At 49.6% G+C, this 8,797-nt stretch overlaps 1 protein-coding gene across 6 annotated transcripts in view; it reads right to left on the bottom strand.

Moving 5' to 3' along the window:
* Slc2a9 (solute carrier family 2 member 9) overlaps positions 1-8,797 on the bottom strand; it is a 146,713-nt gene that overhangs the window by 72,484 nt on the left and 65,432 nt on the right. The window lies entirely within an intron of this gene.

Raw genomic sequence — 8,797 nt, 5'->3', positions numbered from 1 at the left:
GGGTTCAGGGCCCTTTGAACGCCAGCCTGAGGAATTTGGGCTCCATTCAATGGATGCAGGATGCAGTGCTGGGGGCGTGGGGGTCAGGGGGGTGGACGTAGACTCGGTGTAGTCAACGGTGCTGAGCACTCAGTCAGGGGGCCTCATTTAACCACTGCATTAACTCCATGGAGCCTGGCTGATTGTCACCCCTTTGAAATACCGAGAACTGAAGAACCTTGTCCAAGCCACAGAGGTCGGTTCAAGCCTGCAACTTCCCACCTTCCAAGTCAGGACTTTTCCTCTGAGAGGATGCAGCACCCCACCCAGAGTGCATGATGGGAAGATGGGGGGCAGGTGTACTGAGGACAGGTGGATGGATGCAGGGGCAGGGTGGCCCAGCTCACCCTCTCCGGTCACCGTCTCCCTGGCACCTTGACTGAACCACTCTTGGTTTCTATACGTGTTGAGCTCTCTCTCCATCCTTCCTGGTCCTTTTTACTGACCTTTCCCTCCACCCAGTGCAGTACGGCCCTCCCACTTGGCTAAGCCATTGTCCCCTAGACTGCAAGGAGGACGCACCTTCTCTAGAAAGTTTTCCACCGCCCTCTTGTGTTGTGTTAGGGCCCTTCCCAGGGCCCTTCTGCTCGTGGGCTCCCCCGTGGCCTGTGGGTCACATCACCCCGGCCTCTGCTGTCGGAGCTGACACCTGGCTCTCTGGAGGCGAGTGCCTTGCAGGCAGGGGCTTTGCCTGACTCATGCCCTGGGGTCCGGGGCACTGTGGGAGCTCAGTGAATCCTGTGGAAGGAGCCGATCATATGCTATGGCTGGAGGAGGCAGAGGTGATGGACGCAGGCCACCTGCAGAGGCTCCAAAGCCAGGTGAGGAGGTCTGAATGTAGGGGCACTTGGTGGGGCAGGAGGGGAGAGGACACATGAGACCACGGAGCCTTGGAGGGCCAGCAGGAAGCAGGAAGCGGGAGCAGACAGGATGAGAAGAGGTGGCCTGCAGGGTCCCTGCTGGGGAAGAGCTGGGGGTCCCTCCCCAGGAGCTGCTGGCCAAGCCTGCACTGCGCCCAGGCCTCAGGCCTCCCTGGCTCCCACATGGCCACACTATCTACGCCCACTAGGCCTCCCTTGTCACCCTGCCTCCTTCCTGCCCCGTTCTGTTTCACAGGACTCATGTGTCTGTCTCTAACCGTGTCCTCCACTAAGACCCAAGGCCAGTGAGGGGAGGGAGTCTAACTAACCAGGCTCACTCCCGGCTAGAACCTAGACCAGTGCCAGGCACACGGTAGAGCTCAATAAATGCTTGTTCAATGAATATGTGGATAATGAACGGACAAATTTGTCCAAGTCACAGGCTGGGGCTTGTGCCCACTGCAGGGTGCCTGGTCTCAGGCCAGATTCTGACCTGGCACCCCACACCACACATGCAAGGCCTGGAAGTCCCTGGGCTCACTTGTCCTAACAAGTACGCCCCAAAAAGTACGGTCCTGGGCTGACTTTGGTTATAGACAGAGTGATTATGAGCAAGTCTGGGCGAGACTGGCTGAATCCTGGCTTCTGGTGTCTGAGCACGTAGCCTTGGGCAAGTTCTCTAACCTTCAGCAAAATGGGCATAGTACCAGAATCCCCCCACCCTGGTAGCATCGTTGTGCGGTGTGGAGATTGCACGAGGCCATGCTGGTGAAGACCTAGCACAGACCTGACGGGAAGCAAGCCCTCTGCAGACAGAGGAGGGGCCTAGTACCCACTCGTCCAGTAGCATCTGGTCCTGTCTTCAGGGCTGTGAGAGGTCAGGAGAGGTGAACTGGATCCTCCTGCCCTCACAGAGAGGAGCCCAAGGAGGCAGTAGCCAGACTGTGAGATGCCAGGCACTGTCAGGTCACAGGAGCCGTCACACCTTAATATCGCCCACCCAGACGCTGATCGTGGTCTGTGTTGATGCAGGAACGCTCAGAGGAGAAAGGATGGGGTTCTGAGAGCTGTGGCCTAATCGGTCCGATTTAGTTTGAGTGGACAGCTGGGTGGTAACTGCAGACAGGTGGGGAGTGACTAGAAGGCCGCATGTTCCCTGCGGCTCGCTCCCTCCCTCTCTACTTCCGACCCCACCCCCACCATGAGGTGAGCAGCTCTCCCCTGCCGCTGCCCTTCAGCCTTGGTGCTCCACCTAACTGGGGGCCCAGAGCCATGCATGGCTGACCTGGACTGAAACTCAAACCAAGAGCCAAGCTCAGCTCTTCCTCCCGAGGTTGTTCATGTTAGGTGATGAGGTCATAGAGACGCCGAGTAACTGACACATGGCCCCAGGTCACTAGCCACTCTGGACAGGTTTCCCCACAAGTCTCCATCTTCTGACCCCCCTCCAGCCCGGGCAGAGGGGAGAGTGGCCGGATACGGAGTGCTGGGCAAGCACTTTGAGAATTTCATCCTTCCACTCGGCCCACTTCCTGTTTTCCTTAACTGTCACGAGCCTGTTCTGCGAATGACAGGCATTCAGAGGAGCCAAGTGACTTGCGCAAGACAGTCAGGCGGCTCAAAGACGGGGTGGACTGAGCTCCCATCTCTGCAGGTACCTGGGTCCTGTCACCTGTAGCACAGGTACCCCTGCCTGGGTGGGAGGGACAGCAGGAGATGGCTCATCAGGGTGTCCATAAGCAAGAGGGAAGCGCAGAGCTCAGGAAACTATTGCCAAGACAGAGAGGCCACGTGTGGTGCGGAGGACAGGGCTGGGCTCAGTGGAGAGATGCAGGGGATGCAGGCCTCCCGGGCAGCTGTGCAGCCCACCCAGAGTCACCCCCTTCCAGCCTCCACTAGAGGCCACCTACTCAAAGGGCAGCTGAGCTAATCGCTTCCCTAGAGGCTGCCTCACAGATAACACAGCAAAGTTCAGACAAGCTTCAAAGACTTTCTTTAAAATTCCAGGTGACATGCCTTCAAGAGCCATTAAATCTCTCTCTGTTTCCCTCCCACCTTCCTTGCTTGCAGACAGAGACGGCAGCTGAACTGACCAAGGTGCTGAAGTGCCCCTGCCCCAGGATGTATCGGCACAGCATTAGCCATCAAACCAGAGACTCAGCAGGCCTCGCTTGATCCACAGAAGGCTGGAGGTCAGGAGAGGTGACCGGCCCAAGTCTTAGCACTCCAGGCACTTGGTGATCTGAACTTTGACTATGCACATCTCTGCAGGTGAACATGGGGGTCTCTGTGTTCTCAGAAGCAAAGAATCTTTAGCAAAATCACGGGTCAGGCCAGGTGTGGTGGCACATGCCTATATTCCCCATGACTTGGGAGGCTGAGGCAGGAGGATTGCAAGTTCAAGGTCAGCCTCAGCAATTTAGTGAGACCCTGACTCAAAGAATAAAAAGGACTAGGGGTGTAGCTCAGTGGTAAAGTGCCCTTGGATTCAGTCCCAGGGTCTTCATAATTCCAAGGTTAAGAGAAATGTGTGCTTCCGTCCTCATTGGGAGGCCAGCTCACAGTTGCAGTTGGATGGATGAGGAAGAGGTCTCATCTTTGTATCTGACCTAGGCCCCTGGTCAAGAGGCAAAGGAGTCTCCTCCGGGGAACATTGAGGTAGGAACAGCTAATTCTGGTGGCTGTCAGGAGAGGAGCCATCTCCAGAGGGCCCCAGGGAGTCTGATAAGAATGCAGATTCCTGGGAACCACCCCTAAGGTTTGAGCTCAGGCCTGGAGTGGGGCGAGAAGCCTGGTTCACGATTCCCAGGTGATTCCAAGGTGATGCCCCTGGCTTCATGGTCTGTGAGACGGAGGGTGAGGAGGTAAGAAGCACACAGGAGTGACTGGCCACAGAGGCCTGGCTTGTCACCCCCTGGGAAGTCTAGACCTTGTCCCGGGGAGCCGGCGATGCACATGGACTGAATGTGGACAGGATGCCTGGCTATGGTTTTACAAAACTGCTGCTGAGAGCTGATTGAAGCCAAGCTGGGTGGCGCCTGGGTACAGGAAAGCGTTTGCCATCACTGTGTCCTCTGGATCTCAGAGATCTGACTCCACAGGATGGGGCCGGGCGGGGAGGGAGTCCGCCCCCTCTGGAAATTTCCTTGGCTGGTGGTGAAGATGTGTGGCCCTGGAGCAGCCTGGAGCCCTGCGCATCTGGGCCAGGTCCTCCTGCAGCTAGGCTGCCCAGCAGGTGGCAGCACTTTGCCCAGGAGAGCATTTGCTTCCTACCCTTAGGAAGGATGATGAATTGCAGTGGACACAGCAAGACTGCAGGACTCACTGCCCCCCAAAGAGGAGAGTCAGAACCCAGAACCTCTTTAAAGGACTCTGGACTTAGAATTGGCATTAGGAATGCGGGGGGGTGGGGGGTGGGGGGGGGCTTTTGTCCTATTTCCCTCCAAAGGCAATTCTCTGCACGACTGCTCCCTGCCCATCTGACCCTTTACTCCAGCCACAGAAAGCACCTGGGCAAGCCACAAATGAGATGCTTCATCTCCAGGGGGAAGGGTGTGGTTGCCAAGGTCAGTTGTGAGAAGGCTGCTGTGCTGCTGGGGCTTCAAACAACTCTCATTGGGTCGAACACGTTTCTAGTACTCTTGACAAGAGTCAAAAGTTCCTCTCTTCCTGGGTTCAAATGAGGTCTGGAGTCGAAAAGTGCCTCACGTCTTCATCCATTGAGACAAACGAGACCGAACAGGACTTTTCACCTGACTTCCTACCCAGGGCCCTAACCACTGGGCTGCCCGCAGCTCCCCATCAAGTCAGGCCTTGCCCCAGTACAGAGAAATCACCGGCTGGGATCTGAGGAAGCCCATTTCCCACTGCCGCTCTGCTGTACCACTCGGGTAAGCAGTGAAGCTCCCCGAGTCTGAGCTTTTTTGATCTGCAAAACACAAATTAGCAATACTCACTCCTGGGTATTGCTCCTTGAATGAAAGGAGATGGTGGCCAACATTGGTTCTGCACCAGCTCCAGGCGCTGTTCCAAGGACCTGGTGCACATTTCTTTTTTAACCCTTATAGAGTCCCCACTAAAGAGGTGTCACCATTAATTCCGCTATACAGGCAAGGACCCAGGCTCAGAGAAGCTTAGCAGCCTATTCAAGGACCCACAGCGAGGGTGGGAAGGCCAGGATGCAGAGCCAGTGTGTCAGGGGCACGGGCAGCACAGAGCCGTGAGGGGGCATCCTGCGGGAGTTCACTCTTCCAGGACATAGCCACACAATGTCACCCCTTCTTAATCTCATGGGAAATGCTTCAGGTCTGAGCACCTTTCTGCTTTGTGGATCAACAACAGTGACTGCTGAAACCATCATATCGTGATGCCAGGTCTGTATTTTATCATGAGCCAGAAAGAGCCGGCACCTGCAGCCAAGCCAGGAACCCGTCCCCGAAGAGGAATTTATGGATCACTTTGTCTTTATGGAGAAAAACAAAGGTGAAAATGAGTGACAACAACAGAACAGCAGGTGTGACGCTGAGGACACTCTAAAGGTGGAATCGCAATGACAGAGTGTTCAAGAAACTGTCACTGAGAATGTGGCCCATCAAAACTTCTGGACCACTGAAAGTACGTATTTAAAAAGGACAAATAGTATTGACAAAGCAGAACTAGTAACACTGGAAAGCGCTGAAATGGGTATTTCAAAGAGTTTGGTTTTTCAGGAAAAACAATTGTAGTTAACCCTTTGGAAATTTTATGTTAAAAGGGGAAGAAAAATCACATTAAATTAAATCAAGGAAAGGGTTCTAAAAACAGACATTAAAATAGAAATAGACATTAAAATCCACATAGCTATATGCTAACACATTGGAAAATTTTAGTGATATATGCAACTCCATTGAAAAGATGGAAAATAACAAAATTGACTCAAAAAAAGGAAAAAAAAATTGTTAATTAAGGAAAACAAAACTGATAAAGGTCTTCAAAGAACTTCTCCCCAAAGGAAGACCCACTGAGACAGTTTTACGAGGGAGGTCTTTTGATGATCCAAGTGTGGGTTTAACATTAAACACTCTATACAGGGGCTAGGGCTGGGCTCAGTGGCAGTGTGAGGCACTGGGTTCAATTCTCAGCACCACATAAAAAAGAACAATAAATAAATAAATAAATAAAGGCATGCTGTCCATCTACAACTACAAAAAAATTTTTAAAAACTCTATACAAATCTCATCTATATGTAAGCACATTCATCCTAAATAAGATATTAATGAACCAAAATTGACAATATATAAAAAGAAGAGTCAGACTGGGGATGTAGCTCCGAAGCTTGCCTAGCAGGTGCTGGGTCCCGGGATTGATCTCTAACACCATAAAGAAAGAAAAAAGGAGTCTACCATGATCAGGAAGATGTATTCCAGGAGGTTGTGAGGACAGTGTCATGAAGGGCACTTTGATGATATAACACCCAATAATTAGTTGCCAGATAACAAAAAGGTATTAATAGTTTAATAAATATCAGAAAACATCTTACTCATTGCTGATGGTCTGTAAGAACTAAGATGAGACAGATAATTCCTTGTCCAAATAATTGTCAGTTTCAAATACTAAAAGATCACAATAATGAAACACAACAGGTATTGCCAACAAATCAGGAAAAATGCCAACGATGCTAATCATCATTGATATTCTCCTAAGCAATGCAATGAGACCTATCAGTAAAAAGAAATGAGATGTGTGAGATGTGTGGCAAAGAGGAGAAAATGATCACTCTTTGAAGATGCTGTCAACAATCACTATTTGACTTGTCTAGGGAAGCAAACAAAGACTATTAGAAAGCATGGGGAATTCCAGATTCATATATGTCAGTCAGTGGCTCTCCCATAGATTGTTAATAACCAGTTTAAAAAAAATGATGAAAAAGGAAATTCCAACAGCAGCAACAAAATAGAGAACATCTTAAGAGAATCACGGTTTCTATTTCCTTAGTTAAAAATCAGCAGCAGCCAGGTGCCAGGGCACATACTGTAACCCCAGTGACTTGGGAGGCTGAGGCAGGAGGATTGCAAGTTTGAGGTCAACCTCAGCAAATTAGTCAGAAGCCATAAATAACTTAACTAGACCCTATTCTAAAATTTTTTAAAAATTATTAATTTTTTGTTTGAATTAGTTTCACGTTGACAGAAGAATGCATGTATGCACTTTGATATATCATACATAGATGGAGTATAATTTCTCATTTTTCTGAGTGCACATGTTGCAGAATCATATTGGTCATGCAGTCACATATATACATACAGTAATAATGTCTGTTCATTCTACTATCTTTCCTATTCCCCCATCCCTTCCCCACCCCTCCAGTCACTTCCCTCTACCTATTCTAAGGTAGCGCTATTCTTCTCTAGTGCCCCCCTCCCTCACCTTATTGTGAATTATCCAAACGTCCATCAAATAAAGAACAATGGAACAAATATCAGGACCCCATAGAATAACTATTTTATAATTATTAACATTATCATGGTAAATAATTATAATCATCACACAAAAAGCTAGAAATGGAATGAATCAAATTGTGTGAGATCATAGAAAAAATAATGAAAACAAATTTTAAGAACTGTTAAGATGATCACCCAGAGATGGTGAGATACAGAAATTTTAATATTTTCACTTTCCAAACTCTTCCATATTGCATACAATAGGTGTGGATTCATCCTAGTCATAAAAATCAAACCAGCGATGGAATTTCAATGACTTTGCTTCCTTTCTATAGTGCTTTTTTTGGTACTGGGAATTTGACCAGTCGATTGGTTACACTTAACCACTGAGCCACATCCCCAGCTCTGCTCTTTCCATATTTTATTTTGAGAATGGGTCTCCCTGAGTTGCTTGGGCTTCAGTAAGTTGCTGAGGTTGGCTTTGAACTTGTGATCCTCCTGTCTCAGCCTCTGACCTGCTGGGATTACAGGCATGCGCCACCGTGCCCAGCCCTTTTTATAATTTCTAAATGTTCTGAAATGAGCACAAACTCTTCTACATGGGAACAATAGGGACCGAGTTGGGTGTGAAGTCCACACAGCAGCAATTGGCTCTGAGCTTCTCTTTGCCTTTCCCCCGGCACTGCATCTGAATGGATGTCCCTAGCATATGTGACCATTCCTGACCCACATTGTTCCCGTCTCTCTTCTCATAGGTCTGCCTATCATTATCGTAAATTCCTTTATTTTCATTTTTTGCAAGATAAATAGATATTAAATGCGTTTTTAAAAATATCCTTTGGAAGCATGAAGTGTCACATCGGTGTCCATCCACCACCTGTCTCACAGTGCCTCTGAGCACGTTCTGACTGCAGCCAGGGCCCACCCTGCTCCCAGCTCCTGCCTTCTGGGGCCTCTTCTAAGCACCACCTTCTCCCACTTCCTGCAGCCTTCATGTTTCAAAGTAGCTGCCTGCATGGAAGCACAGCTTTTTTATTTTAAAAATTTTTTTTTAAAGCTTAGCTGTCTCAGATTTGAAGGTAAATGACAAACATGATTGAAACACAGAAGGTGAAATTCTGACACTCAGCCGAATAACTGTGGCTCTCACTTGGCTGGAACATTGTAAATTCCCAAAGAGATAAATGAAAAATTTCCACCTGATGTTCCTGCCTGGACCAGAAGCCCAATAGCCACCCCCCAAGAGCATAAAATAAACAAACAAAAATAGGCTTCTAATGGGTTGCTCACACACCCTCCTCCCAGAGTCAAGACCGTCTGGAAATTCCAATCTGATGGGGAAGAGCCAGCCTGCAGGGACCAGGGACCTTTCAGTGTGAGGCTTCTCTGCTGGTGGAGGTCAGGGGGCAGGCATGGGCAGCTGTGCCTGACCAGCATCCTGCCAGTGAGCCCTGTGGTTCCAGGGAGAGTCCCCGCCTG

Source organism: Marmota monax, unplaced genomic scaffold (assembly GCF_021218885.2).
Source record: "Marmota monax isolate L192 unplaced genomic scaffold, Marmota_monax_Labrador192_F-V1.1 WCK01_AAM20220418_F8-fsc00009, whole genome shotgun sequence".
In the NCBI taxonomy this organism is placed as follows: Eukaryota; Metazoa; Chordata; class Mammalia; order Rodentia; family Sciuridae; genus Marmota; species Marmota monax.
This window is presented reverse-complemented; position numbering and strand designations above follow the sequence as displayed.